General features: G+C 39.3%; 1 protein-coding gene and 1 non-coding gene across 2 annotated transcripts in view; one reads left to right on the forward strand and one right to left on the reverse strand.

The window, feature by feature from the left end:
- Positions 1-13,858, forward strand: part of PHLDB2 (pleckstrin homology like domain family B member 2) — a 142,308-nt gene that overhangs the window by 921 nt on the left and 127,529 nt on the right. The gene's annotated exons all lie outside the window — the stretch shown is intronic.
- LOC126026991 (small nucleolar RNA SNORA51) lies at positions 2,145-2,276 on the reverse strand. The gene has a single exon (XR_007502170.1). It is a non-coding gene; the product is annotated as a small nucleolar RNA SNORA51 (small nucleolar RNA).

A 13,858-nucleotide genomic window follows, 5' to 3' on the forward strand; every position in this document is an offset into this window, starting at 1 on the left:
TCAGAGTTTACTCCTGGCTTTATGCTTAAGGATCCTTCCTGCCAGGAAGTGAGGATGAAGAGTATAGGATACCAGGGTCAATTGAACCTGGGTCAATTACTATCTCTTCAACCTTCACTTTAATCTTTTCTTGTTACAAAAATCTTTCTTTTAAGAAAAAAATAATTTCAATTTTTTTCACTTTGGCTAAATTCTAGACATAGGAGTTAAAATAGAATCCAAGTCCTTATGTTAGTCAAAGTTTTTCAGAGAAATAGAACCAATGGGATATATGATAAATGACAGCTAGATACCTCTATCAAACTTCACTATATGTAGTTGTCCTTTTGTATATGGTTAAATTGATGTTTCTAAAACTAGTTTTAATTTAATATTAAAGGTATGGTAAATGTATCTACTCATAAATTCTGAAGATTCTTAGATCAGTCTTATAAGAATCGATTCTTTTTTAAATAATATCTTTATTAAAAATAAAAAATAATATCTTTATTTAAGCACCATGATTACGAACATGTTTGTAGTTGGGTTTTAGTCATAAAAAGAACACCCCCTTCACCAGTTTAACATTCCCACCACCAAAGCCCCTCATCTCCTTCCTTTCCTAACCCTTGCCTGTATTCAAGACAGGCATTCTACTTTTCTCACTCATAAACATTGTCAGGATAGTTGTTAGTGTAGTCATCTCACTCACCACTATTCACTCACCACTATTTGTGGTGAGCTTCACATTGTGAGCTGGTCCTTTCAAGCCTCATCTCTATTGACTCTGGGCATTATTACAATAGTGTCTTTAATTTTTCTTAAAACCCATAGATGAGTGAGACTATTCTGTATCTTTGTCTCTCCCTCTGACTTATTTCACTTAACATATTAGTTTCCATGTCTATCCACATATAGGAAAATTTCATGACTATATCTCTCCTGACAGCTGCATAGTATTCCATTGTGTATATGTACCACAGTTTTTTTAGCCATTCATCTGTTGTCGGGCATCTGGGTTGTTTCCAGATTCTGGCTATTGTAAATAGAGCTGCAATGGTTTACAGAAGGCAGTTTTGTATTGTGTTTTTGTATTCCTACCACATCCCTAGGAGTGGGATAGCTTTATCTTATGTGAGCTCAATTTCTAGTTTTTTGAGGGATCTCCATATTGTTTTCCATAAAGGCTGGACTAGAGAGCATTTCCACCAGCAGTGAAAGAGAATTCCTTTCTCTCCACATCCTCGCCAGCACTGATTGTTCTTATCCTTTGTGATGTGTGCCAGTTTCTGTGGCGTGAGATGGTACCTCATTGTTGTTTTGATTTGGAACTCCCTGGTGATTAATGATGTGGAGCATTTTTTATGTGTCTTTTGGTCATTTGTAGTTCTTTATTGAGAAATTATTTGTTCATTTTATTCTCCCATTTTTTGATGGGGTTAGATGTTTTTTCTTGTTAAGTTCTATCAGTACCTTGTATATTTTCCATATTAGGCCCTAATCTGATGGCTATTGGGTGAATAGCTTCTTCCATTCTGTGGCTGGATTTTGCATCCTAGGCACTATTTCCCTTGAAGTGCAGAAGCTTCTCAGCTTAATATACTCTGGTCTGCTTATCTCTGATTCCACTTGTTTGGATAGTGCTACTTCCTTCTTGAAGATGCCTTTAGTCTCAATGTCATGGAATGTTTTACCTACATGTTGTTCTATATACCATATGGTTTCATGTCTGATACAAAGGTCCTCAATCCATTTGGATTTGACCTTTGTGCATAATAATTAATTATTTGAACATAAGCCTTTTGATTAATAAAATGAGTTTGGTTATGTTTTGCTTTTTTAGGGACCACACCAGTGGTGCTCAGGATTACTTCTCAGCACAGTACTGGTGGGATTGTGCCTCTTGCTATTTGGGGTCAAACCAAGCTTTCAGCAAGCAAAACCTGCATGCTAAACCTCTGAGCTACCTCCTCAAGCCAGGAAGAGAGTTTTTTAACTTTGGGGGTGAGAGGTCACACCTAGCAGTTCAAGGTCTACTCCAAGCTCTGTGCTCTGGGGTTACTCTCAGTTTAGGGAATCATATAGTGTCCAAGATCAAACTGAATTTGATTGTAGTTAAGACAGAGTATCCTGTATTATTTCTCTATTCTTTGAGTTTTAAAATTTTTTGTCCCCCAATTCACAATACAGACCAGGCAAAGGCCTGGGTTGAGGTGTATTTAGGGTGCATTTATTGTACCTCCTCTTTCTATACAGTCAGTGTAAAGAACACAGCCTGTGGTAAGAATTGAGAGGCCTTATCTTTTCTTTTCTTTTATATATATATATAAAATCCTTCACCAGTGCAACATTCCCATGACCAATATCCCAAGTGTCTCTCCTCCCCACCCCACACCAGCCTGTACTCTAGACAGGCTTTCTACTTCCCTCATTCAGTCAAATTTTGTTATGATAGTTCTCAGTGTAATTATTTCTGTGACTGCACTAAACAATCCCTGTGGTGAGCTTCATGTCAGAAGTTGGACCCTCCAGTCCTCCTCTATTTTGTCCCTGAGAATCATTACACAAATGTTTTTCATTTTTCTCAAAACCCATAGATGAGTGAGACCATTCTGTGTTTATCTCTTTCCCTCTGACTTATTTCACTCAGCATAATAGATTTTATATACATCCATGTATAGTAAAATTTCATGACTTCACTTCTTTTGATGGCTGCATAATATTCCATTGTATATACTGTATTTTAACTGTATTTTAACAGTTTCTTTAGCCATTCATCTATTGAGGGGCATCTAGGCTGTTTCCAGAGTCTGGCTATTGTAAACAACGCTGCAATGAATATAGGTGTGAGAAAGGGATTTTTGTATTGTATTTTTGTGTTCCTAGGATATATCCCTAGGAGTGGTATAGCTGGATCGTATGGGAGCTCAACTTCTAGCTTTTGGAGAAATCTCCATATCGCTTTCCACAAAGGTTGGACCAGACAGCATTTCCATCAGCAGTGAATAAGAGTTCCTTTCTCTCCACATTCCCGCCAGCACTGCTTGTTCTCATTCTTTCTGATGTGTGTCAATCTCTGTGGTGTGAGATGGTGCCGCATAGTTGTTTTGATTTGCATCTCCCTCATGATTAGTGATGTGGAGCATTTTTTCATGTGTCTTTTGGCCATTTGTATTTCTTTTTTGTCAAAGTGTCTGTTCATTTCTTCTCCCCATTTTTTGATGGGGTAGATGTTTTTTTCTTGTAAAGTTCTGTCAGTGCCTTGTATATTTTGGATATTAAACCCTTATCTGATGGGTGAACTGTTTCTCCCACTCAATGGTGGGCTCTTGTATTCTGGGCACTATTTCCTTTGAGGTGCAGAAGCTTTGAAGCTTCTCAACTTAATATAGTCCCATCTATTTATTTCTGCTTTCACTTGCTTGGAGAGTACTGTTTCCTCTTTAAAGATACCTTTAGTCTCAATGTCATGGAGTGTTTGACCTACATGTTGTTCTATATACTTTATGGTTTGAGGTCTGATATCTAGGTCTTTAATCCATTTAGATTTTACCTTTGTACATGATGTTAACTGGAGGTCTAAGTTCACTTTTTTACAAGTGGCTAGCCAGTTGTGCCAACACCACTTATTGAAGAAGCCTTCCCGGTTCCATTTAGGATTTCTTGCACCTTTATCAAAATTAGGTGACGGTATATCTGGGGATCATTCTCTGAGTACTCAAGCCTGTTCCACTGATCTGAGTGTCTGTGTTTATTCCAATACCATGCTGTTTTGATAACAGTAAATGGCAAATACTGTCCTCAATGGAGAGAAACTGAAAGCCTTTCCTCTAAACTCCTATACAAGACAAGATTGCCCCCTCTCACCACTCCTATTTAACATAGTACTGGAAGTACTTGCTATAGTGATTAGGTAAGAAAAAGATATTAAGGGATTCCAGATAGGAAAGGAAGAAGTCAAGCTCTCACTGTTCGCAGATGACATGATACTATACTTAGAAAACCCTAAAGATTCTATCAAAAAACTTTTAGAAACAATAGATGCATATAGCAGCATAGCAGGCTATAAAATTAACACAGAGAAATCAATGGCCTTTTTATACATCAATAATGATAGGAAAGAAATGGAAATTAAGAAAACAACCCTATTCACATTAGTCTCACATAAACTCAAATATCTTGGAGTCAACTTGACTAAAGATGTGAAGGACCTATACAAAGAAAATTATAAAACCCTGCTACAAGAAATAAGAGAAGACACACAGAAATGGAAATCCATACCCTGCTCTTGGATTGGCAGGATTAATATCATTAATAATAACATCAATAACATTAAATTAATAACAATAAAATGACAATACTCCCCAAAGCTTTATACGGATTTAATGCAGTCCCTCTAAAGATACCCATGACATTTTTCAAAGAAGTGGATCAAACACTTCTGAAGTTCATTTGGAACAATAAACACCCACGAATAGCTAAAGCAATACTTGGGAAAAGGAATATGGGAGGTATTACTCACCCCAACTTTAAACTGGGTTGTAAATTTTTAAGTAGATGTTTTGTTTTGTTTCTAGTTGAGAAATACCAAATTAAATCATTAGTTTTCTTTAAAAATTTCTGCAACACAGAGCATCTTTAGGATAGTCAGAAATTCAACTTAGTCTAACAAAAGACTGTGCTCATCTTAAACATATCTCTTTTTAGTTCAGAAATAACTGTTTTATTTAGATTTTATTGAGCTCTAACAGTAACTCCCTAGTCAGGGCTAGATGCTATCCAATAAATAACTTGTTTATTAACTCTTATACCAACTTCCCTGAGTAATACAATGCAAATATCCCATACCATATAAAAGGTAACGTTTGTAGTTCCAAGTACCTGTGCTATTACAAGCTCACTGGACTATTAAATCATTGAAGTTTTAGTCCAACATTTGAGCCAGCTATTAAACCAAAAAAAGAAAAAATAATAAAAATAAAAATAAAATGGATGACAGTCAGAAGAAGGTAGAAGGATTCAGTAGACTTTCTGGGGGGAGAGAAAAGGGGAGTTTCTTATGGCAGTTCTAAGGATTAAACACAGTGTTTTGCACAAATTTAGGCAAATGCCTGCCACTGTAGAAACATCCACAGCCTAGGATTCATTATCTTTCATTTGTTCTTTGAGTCATACCTGGTGATATGCTGAGGCTACTCCTGGCTTGAAGTTGGGGGTTGTTACTCACAGTTCTTAGGGAACAATGCGGTCCTGGGGATTAAACCATTTTCTAAAATGCAAAACACGAGCTTGTCCAAAGTTTAATGTCTTATCTGGACCCAAATTGAATATTCAATTATGCAATTTTGACTTAGAATCGATACCTTTATTTAGCATACTAAGAAATAGAATCAAACTGTTTTGAAAAACTTCTGGGCTAAAGCTCATCTTTCTCTTTTCATCCTGGTCCTATATAATCAGTTTTCATTTCCTTCCTTCATTTGTCAGTCAAGGAGGAACAAGAACAAGTTTAGAGGAAGGAAATGACTTCATTAGAATGATAGAAAACATAACATCTAGAAATTAAGCTCCATGGGGCACAAGTGATAGCACAGCAGTAGGGCATTTGGCCAACCCAGGCATACCTGGGTTCAATCCCCAGCATCCCATATGGTCCCTTGAGCCTGCCAGGAGGGATTTCTGAGTACAAGGCAAGAAGCACCACCTGATGTGGCCAAAAACCAAAAAATAAAATAAAATTCAAGCTCTATGTCTCTCTTTCCCCAAATCTTGCCAAGTATTATCTATCTTACATGTATCCCATTCCTGATACTGGGGCATCCAATATATGTAGACTGCGGTACTGATCATTTCCCTTGCCTGCCTTGTCTTTGCTTGTTCAACCTAATTCTTGGGATCTCAATCAAGCAGGATTATTTTTTTCATGTGAAAGCCATGTATGTTGTCTTCTTGATTGCCTATTGGCAAAGTTACCTCATCTCTGAATTTCTCTTTTGTCTCTTTGTTTTTGTTTTGGCTTGGGGTTCACACCCAGCAGTACTCAGAAGTTAATTCCTGGTTTTCCACACAGAAATCACTCTTGGTGGGCTGTAGGGACAATAGAAGATGTTGGACATTGAATCATGTTGGCTGCATCCAAGTCAAGCTCCCTACACCCTGTGTAATCTGTTCAGCCTCCTCTGAATTGATTTGCATCATTCCTTTTGTAGTATGTTTTATAATAAGCCCCACTTTATTGCTACTTGTTTGATAGTAAAATCTTTCTCTATGAACACATGATGGATATCTTATTTTATATCTATTTTTTTACCTTTCTGGCATATAATATGGACCAGAGGAGATCTTAGTACATTTGCCTTTGTGTTTAGCATTTTTCATTTTTCTGAATCTTGACCTCTTCTCAGAGTTTTCAGAAGCCTACAGGGCACTGTCCTCTGCGTATATCAGACACACCCATTCAAACACTTGCCTTTACCCAATGACTCAAAAACTATATATTATATCACATCCTGTCAAATTATATCATATTAGATGCAATATTTAAAATCAAATAAGGTATAAAGTAACTGGAAGGATGGGAAAGAGATTCAAGAATTAAGATAACTAAGAAGAGAGAAGATCTGGATTTTTTACAATATTGATTATAGCTAATAAACTATAGGGTTTTTTTCCTTAGTGAGCAGCAAAACTATAAAAACAATTGCTCTATGTCCTCATGCGGAAAAGTATGTCTAGTCAGACTCCTCCAGGGATCAATTCAGATAAATTTAGACAAGTTTATCTGAAGTGTGTGTATGGGTGTTTGCACATGTGTGAGCATGCATGTATATGCACATCCTTTTCCTGTCTAATTTTAAGATATATTAACAGAAAATATTGGGAGAAGGGCAAAACCCATTATGATACAAAATTAAATTGTATGCTTCAAGTGTCTTCAAACTATTCTCTTACATAGATCATTTATTATCTAATAGTTTAAACACAAAGCAACGAACAGAAATAAATTTTCACTTTAATTTTGGTTAATTTTCTGATAGAAACATGTCATTTAGACTCCATATATTGAAGATGTATTTGAAAAGAGTCAAATTCAATAACTGAGTACATTTATTGAAATAAAATACATAGAAAAAATATAATCAGAAGCAAATTCTTTGTTACTTTAGCTCAATAATTTACTGGATTATATGAGTAATATACTATTGCTCATTGCTCACTAGTATACTGGACACTGAGCTTCCTGGTTAGGAAACAAAAAGAAACTTTTGTTTAATATGTTTATTTTAACAATGACTGCTAATTCCATATGCATATAGATAAAAATGCTTTTTCTAAGAACTGAAAATATGTTAATTTTTTAAGAAAAAGAAAATTGGGGCTGGAGAGATAGTAGAGGGGTTAAGATTACATGTGATTAATCCCAATTCAATTCCTAATAGTGCATATGGTCCCATGAATCCTGCCATGATTAATACCTGAGCATAGAACCAGGAGTAAACCCCTGAGTAGAGTGAGGCATAGCCAACCTCTGTCTCCCCATTTCCAATGCCTAATAATACTAAATTATTTTTTTCTTTTGGTTTTTGAGCCACACCCTAGGGATCTCAGTGATTACTCCTGACTCTGCTCTCAAAAACCACTCTTTAAAGGGTGGGAGAGGACAATGTAGGATGCTGGGATTGAACCTAGGTCAACTGAGTGCAAGGCAAATAATGCCCTACCTGCTGTGCTATCGCTCCAGCCCCCAATAATACTAAATTCTAAACAGAGTTTATGAGGAGGAATTCCATGTACATAGCACAGTAACATACAATAATAATGCTTGTGACAACAGTCCCACAGGAGAAGAGAAAGTATGGTTGGAATCTGTTCTTTTAGTGACGTCATTATGCTAAGTGATATAATCCAGACACTGAGGAAAAAATTGCAGGATACGTGAAATCAAAAAGAATTAAGTGTATAGAAGTGAAGAATTGAAAAGGGATCAATTTTCTGGTTCTTTGCCTTTTTCTTGGGAAACAAAAAGTATCTATAGAATGCATATAATGTGACAATTATATTAAGGTGCAAATCAGGAAAAATTACAAAAGTGAACTAATTAACAAAAATTCTTAGAAAGTTACCTGTGTGTAAATGTGTGTTCATCTACACACCTACATGCAAACCTATGTTTTGAGAATAATTTAAGTCTACCTTAAACAATTTTCCACATATAATACAGTAGTCATCATTCTCTATTTTAGATAAATAGAATTATCTTATTTAACTATCTTTGTACATTTTAACCTCATATCCATATCTCTTCCACCTCCCTGCTCCCACCTTTTAATTTTGTTTTGTTTTATTTTGGGTCTGATAATTAGGAAGTATTTCTTATAAAGAAATTTCTTCTGGTCTCAGATCAACTTAGAAAAAAATATAGGGTAACATTAACAATATTGATGCTAGAACTACAATGCCTACACTCAAAATTTGCCTCCATCAAATCTTAGCTGAGTGATTGTCTTATTTAAGCCTCACTTTTTTTTCTTATATAATAGGGCAGTAACAATACTACCTTGTAGGGTTATTATAAGATTTAAGCCAATTTGGGGCCAGAGCGGTGGTGCAAGCAGTAAGGCATCTGCCTTGCACGCACTAGCCTAGGACAGACCATGGTTCAATCCCCGGCGTCTCATATGGTCCCCCAAGCCAGGAGCGATTTTCTGAGTGTATAACCAGGAGTAACCCCTGAGCATCACCAGGTGTGGCCGGAAAAAACAAAAACAAACATACAAACAAAAAAAGACTTAAGCCAATTAGTGCTATAAAGTATAACAAGAGTGTTTATATGTAAAGTAAGTGTTACTTCAGTAAATAATCTTGTATTAGAGACTATATTTCAATATAGTCTTAGATTGAGTATTGTCATTGTTGTTCTTGGTGGTGTTTGTTTGTTTGTTTGTTTGTTTGTTTTGGGGCCACACCCAGTGACGCTCAGGGGTTACTCCTGGCTATGCACTCAGAAATGGCTCCTGGCTTGGGGGACTATATAGGATGCCGGGGGATTGAACTGTGGTCTGTCCTAGGCGAGCGAGGGCAAAGGCCTTACCACTTGTGCCACCACTCCGGCCCCAGTTCTTGGTGTTTTGTATGGTATGCATACTTTGAGATACTTTGAGATGAAGTAACTGTCTCCAAGATGCCTGTTTAAACAAATGAGCTGCTGGCACTGTACAGATGTGAACATTTTTATACCCATGGTACTCTGAGTCAATGTGATCATTCATTCTTGGCTACCAACTACATGCAAAGAACCACTCTAGGACCTCTAGAGATATATATCATCAGAAGGTACAAATGAATATGACTGTTTTGATATGGATTCTATATTCTAATACACATTAGACAATAGTTTAGAAAATATTGAGAGGGTTTGCAGCCACACCTGATAGTGCTCAGGAATTCTTTGTGCTATTGGCAATGCTTGGAGAACCATAAACAAAGTGTTGAGGTCAGTTACACTGCAAGGCAAGTGCCTCAACACTTGTATATTCTCTGGGGCCAGAAAGTAACTTATATAACATAGCAAAAAGTGCTAATTCTATCAATTTAAAAAAAGTTAAAAAAGCTTAACTGGTAAGAAAAAGGTATTTATGGGGCCGGGCACGGTGGCGCTAGAGGTAAGGTGTCTGCCTTGGCAATGCTAGCCTAGGACGGACCGCGGTTCGATTCCCCGGCGTCCCATATGGTCCCCCAAGCCAGGAGCGACTTCTGAGGTCGTAGCCAGGAGTAACCCCTGAGCGTTACCAGGTGTGGCCCAAAAACCAAAAACCAAAAACCAAAAAAAACAAACAAAAAAAAAGGTATTTATAAATTACTATAATTATTACAAATAATTATAAATAGAGTATAGCTATTATGCCTGAGGAGCATGGTGACATTTAGGCAGATCTTTAAGACAGTGAAGGAATGTGTCATGCAGATTCTTACCTGGCAGGGAAGCGACCAGACAGTCCACAGCTAGCACAAAGGCACTAAACCAGAAACACAGCTGTCTCAGGATCTAGTCCAGAGATAGTGAGGCAGTCATTATGGCTAGATTCAATTCTGGAAGAAGGGACCCAAGTCAAAGAATGGCACACTATTCCTCATTTGGGCCATATAACAAACTTTGAGTTTTTTGTTCTCACTGAGATAGGAACCATTTGAGGATTTTTAAGTACAATGGACTTCTTAAAGTTTAACATAAATCCCCTTGACTGCTTTGTTGAAAATAGGTTGTCTAGAGGCAAAAGGAATGAAGGTGCTCAGATAAGACTACCCCAAGATTCTCAGAATTCCTATCTTCAAGATTACCTGCTCTGACATGGAGAATTTTTTTTTCCCCTTTGGTTTTTGGGTCAGTGGAGTTCAGGGGATACTCCTGCCCTGTGCTCAGAAATCGCTACTGACAGGCACCAGGGACCATATGGGACATCAGGAATCAAACTGTGCCTGTTCTATGTTGGCTATTTGCAAGGCAAACACCCTGCCACTGTACTGTTGCTTGGGCCCCTGACATGGAGAATTTTTTTTGGCCACACTTGGTGACACTCAGGGGTTACTCCTGGCTTGGGGGAACTATATGGGATGCTGCAGGATCGAACTGTTGTCTGTCATAGGTTAGCGAATGTAAGACAAATGCCCTACAGCTTGTGCCACTGCTCCTGCCCCATGACATGGAATATATTTTAAACTAAGAGCAGTGAAGGCCCAGAAGACAGAGGCAAAGCTCTTGTCCTTTCACTTGCCTTAGTTTTTTACTCTTCCACTAACCAAAGAGGAAACTCATTCCCTAAACATTTAATTTTTTTATTTTCCTAATCAAAAAAATAATAACTGCTCCTCTTTTTTATGAATGAGAAAAATGTAGTTCGGGAGGTATCTCTGTAAACATGTCCTATCTGAATATCCTTCCCCTGTTTTTGTTTTTGTTTAATCTTTCAGAAAATGAGCATATTTGATTCTTATAATTAAAATGTTACTTTTTCTTTTTTCCTTTCTCTCTTTATGGGGAACCTCAGACTTCCCTACTAGAGATTTGTATCTTTTGTCTCCTTTGCAGACAGTGGGAACTACATATTCATTGTAGCTCTCCCACACATGTTATTAACTCCACTGTATCCCTGCTAAACCTGATGCTATTTTGTGGATTATCTGTCCAGCCCGAGGACCCAGAGATGTGGGAGAGTCTCCCCTGAGCTATCTCTATTGAAGAGGGCAAGGACACTGAAGATCAAGAGTGAAGGTACATTGGACAAGAGGATCCTAAAATTATTGCATTTTTGAATTGAATTTGGGAGTAAGTGGAAAAGCTTTCCTGATAAATTAGCTTTGAAATATTAAAAACATGGGGCCGGAGCTGTAGGGTGTTAAGTGGATCTCAGGTAGGGCATTTGCCTTGTACATGGCTAACCCAGGACAAACCTGGATTTGATCTCGGTGTCCCATATGATCCACCAAGCCAGGAGTGATTTCTGAGCGCATAGCCAGGAGTAATCCTTGAGTGTCACTGGGTGGGGTCCAAAAATAAGTTTTTTTTTTTAAAAAGATAGAATATAAGAAAAACAAATATCAAGAATGACACCATTTTGTTTTGTTTTGTTTTGTTTTGTTTTGTTGGGCCACACCTGGTGATGCTCAGAGTTTACTCCTGGCTATGCGCTCAGAAATCACTCCTGGCTAGGGGGGACCATATGGGAAGCTGGAGGATAGAATCATGGTTTGTCTTAGGTCAGCCCAGTGCAAGGCAAAACTCCTTACTGCTGCACCACAGCTGGCACCAATAATGACACCATTTTTATAACTGCACAAGGTTTTATGCATGAAATGAAGACCCTTTGGGAATAGGTCAGTTGTCTGAAGTATAGGATGCAATTGTTTTGTAGGAAATGTTAAGTGGGAGAGGTCTAGTTGGCTAGTGAACAGGTGGCTGGAGCCTATAGTTTACGGAAGATGACTAACTTGGTAATATTTGTGGTAATCACCACATATAAGTGCTATGAGACAGGGTGAGGTCACCAAAGAAGTGAGTGTTAGTTAGATTAAGTTGCCCAATGTCTGAACTCTGCACACTCAAAGGCTGATCAGCAAAGGAGGTTGAGAAGGAGACACCATGAAGATAGATAATTCTAGATGTCAAATAAAGTAGATTCTAGGAGGAGCAAATGATCAAGAAAGATGAATCTAAAGATGCATTCAATGAATGATTTAAATCCTCATGCGAAGGTATCTCCAGATGCTGTAGAAACAGAAGTATGATTGGCGTAAATGAGAGGAGTGTTGGAGACACTTGATCTTCACAACTCTTTAAAGGTGTTTTTGCAGTAATTGAACAAAAATCAAGGCAAGTGGCTGGAAGGGAAAATGTTGCAGAGTTTTGATTGTGTGTATGTGTGTGTATGTGTGTGTGTGTGCATATGTTTTGTGTGTACTTGGCTTTGTGGCCACACTAGTTCTACTTAGGGGTCTACTCATGGTTGTGCTCAGGAGACTTGTACGGTGTTCTGGGTATTGTCCAGAATGGTATGTCCCTGGTGGGACACGAGAGGCGTGTAAAGCACACGCTTAACTGATCCTATATGTTTCTGTGGGGTATAGAGTGGTGGTGAGTGATGGTGGTGGTGGTGGTGGTGGTGGTGGTAGTGATTTGGGGGTGAGGGCTGAGGAGGAGGATCCTATAAGCACACCAAATAGGGCCTCTTCTAGAACTTAGAATTCAAATTTTCACTTGCACAACTGAAAAATGTGTCAGTTACTTTGTAGGCATTCAATCTAAATAGTCCACATTAACTGAGCTCGGTTGTTCTGCTGTGAGTGCCTCCAGGGTCAACGGCCTTCATCTTTTCATCCCTAGAATCTCCTCTTTTTAAAAAAAAACTTGACAGATGTTCACAATTCCGGTGCCCCGAATCTCTGATCAGAAGTGACTGAAAGGAAACGAGTATTAAGTTATTTAAGACCCGCAGCTTTTTTAGGCTATGGCCGTTCCCCCAAAATCTTTGCAAACTTTCCTGACGCATCCGATACGCGCCTGCGGGCGAATTGTTGGGGGAGGAGGCTCTGTCACCTGGAGTTAGATTCTCAGTTGAAACTTCATCGTCGGCTGGGGACATCGTCACCCCGGGATTGGTATCTCGCTCCCCTTACTTCCTCCCTTTTCTCCCAAGTCTTAAAAAAAAATAAAGCTTGCAACGAAAAATTCTCCACCGAGCTGCAACAGCAAACCCTACTTGCAGAAACGAGGAGTGAAAACCAGGCTCCTCCTGTAAACAAAAAACTCCAATTGCAAAGCACCCAGGATCTGGGTGTCTCCCCGACTTCTTAGCCTCCAACCTCTGGGGTGCCCATCTGGGTGGTTACCAAGGGGGTTCGGAGCAAAGGAGCCCAGGACCTACCAGAACCCACCACCGCTGGCCCAGGGGGACCGCGCACAGTGGCTCTGGACTCTGAACGCGCCTTGGCACCCTCGCCCTCCAAGGAGACGCCGCCCTAGCCAGGCGCCAGGTGAGCTGGATTTCTGCGTTCTGCCGGGAGGAAAGGTCCGAGTGGGGACCCTCGATCACTGCTGTCCCTTGGGGTGCAGCCTCCCCTGTAGCCGAGTTGGTTGCCGCCGGTTGCGCGGCTGCAGGGTGGGTGGAGGACAGAGGCGCAGTGGCCGGCTGGGGCCGAGGAGGGGCGCGCTGAGTGAGCTAGGCTGTGCTGCTGGGGGGAACCCCGGCCCTTGTTGGATTGGGGTTCGGTGGGGACTGGGTCACGGTGGATTCCTGCAGCTCGGGGAGTCAAGATGAGACGGTGAGTGGGCGCCGGGCACCCACTTTGCTCCTTTATTTTGTAGGCGCTTGGGACAAAAGCTCTG

Source organism: Suncus etruscus, chromosome 13 (genome assembly GCF_024139225.1).
Source record: "Suncus etruscus isolate mSunEtr1 chromosome 13, mSunEtr1.pri.cur, whole genome shotgun sequence".
NCBI classification, from domain to species: Eukaryota; Metazoa; Chordata; class Mammalia; order Eulipotyphla; family Soricidae; genus Suncus; species Suncus etruscus.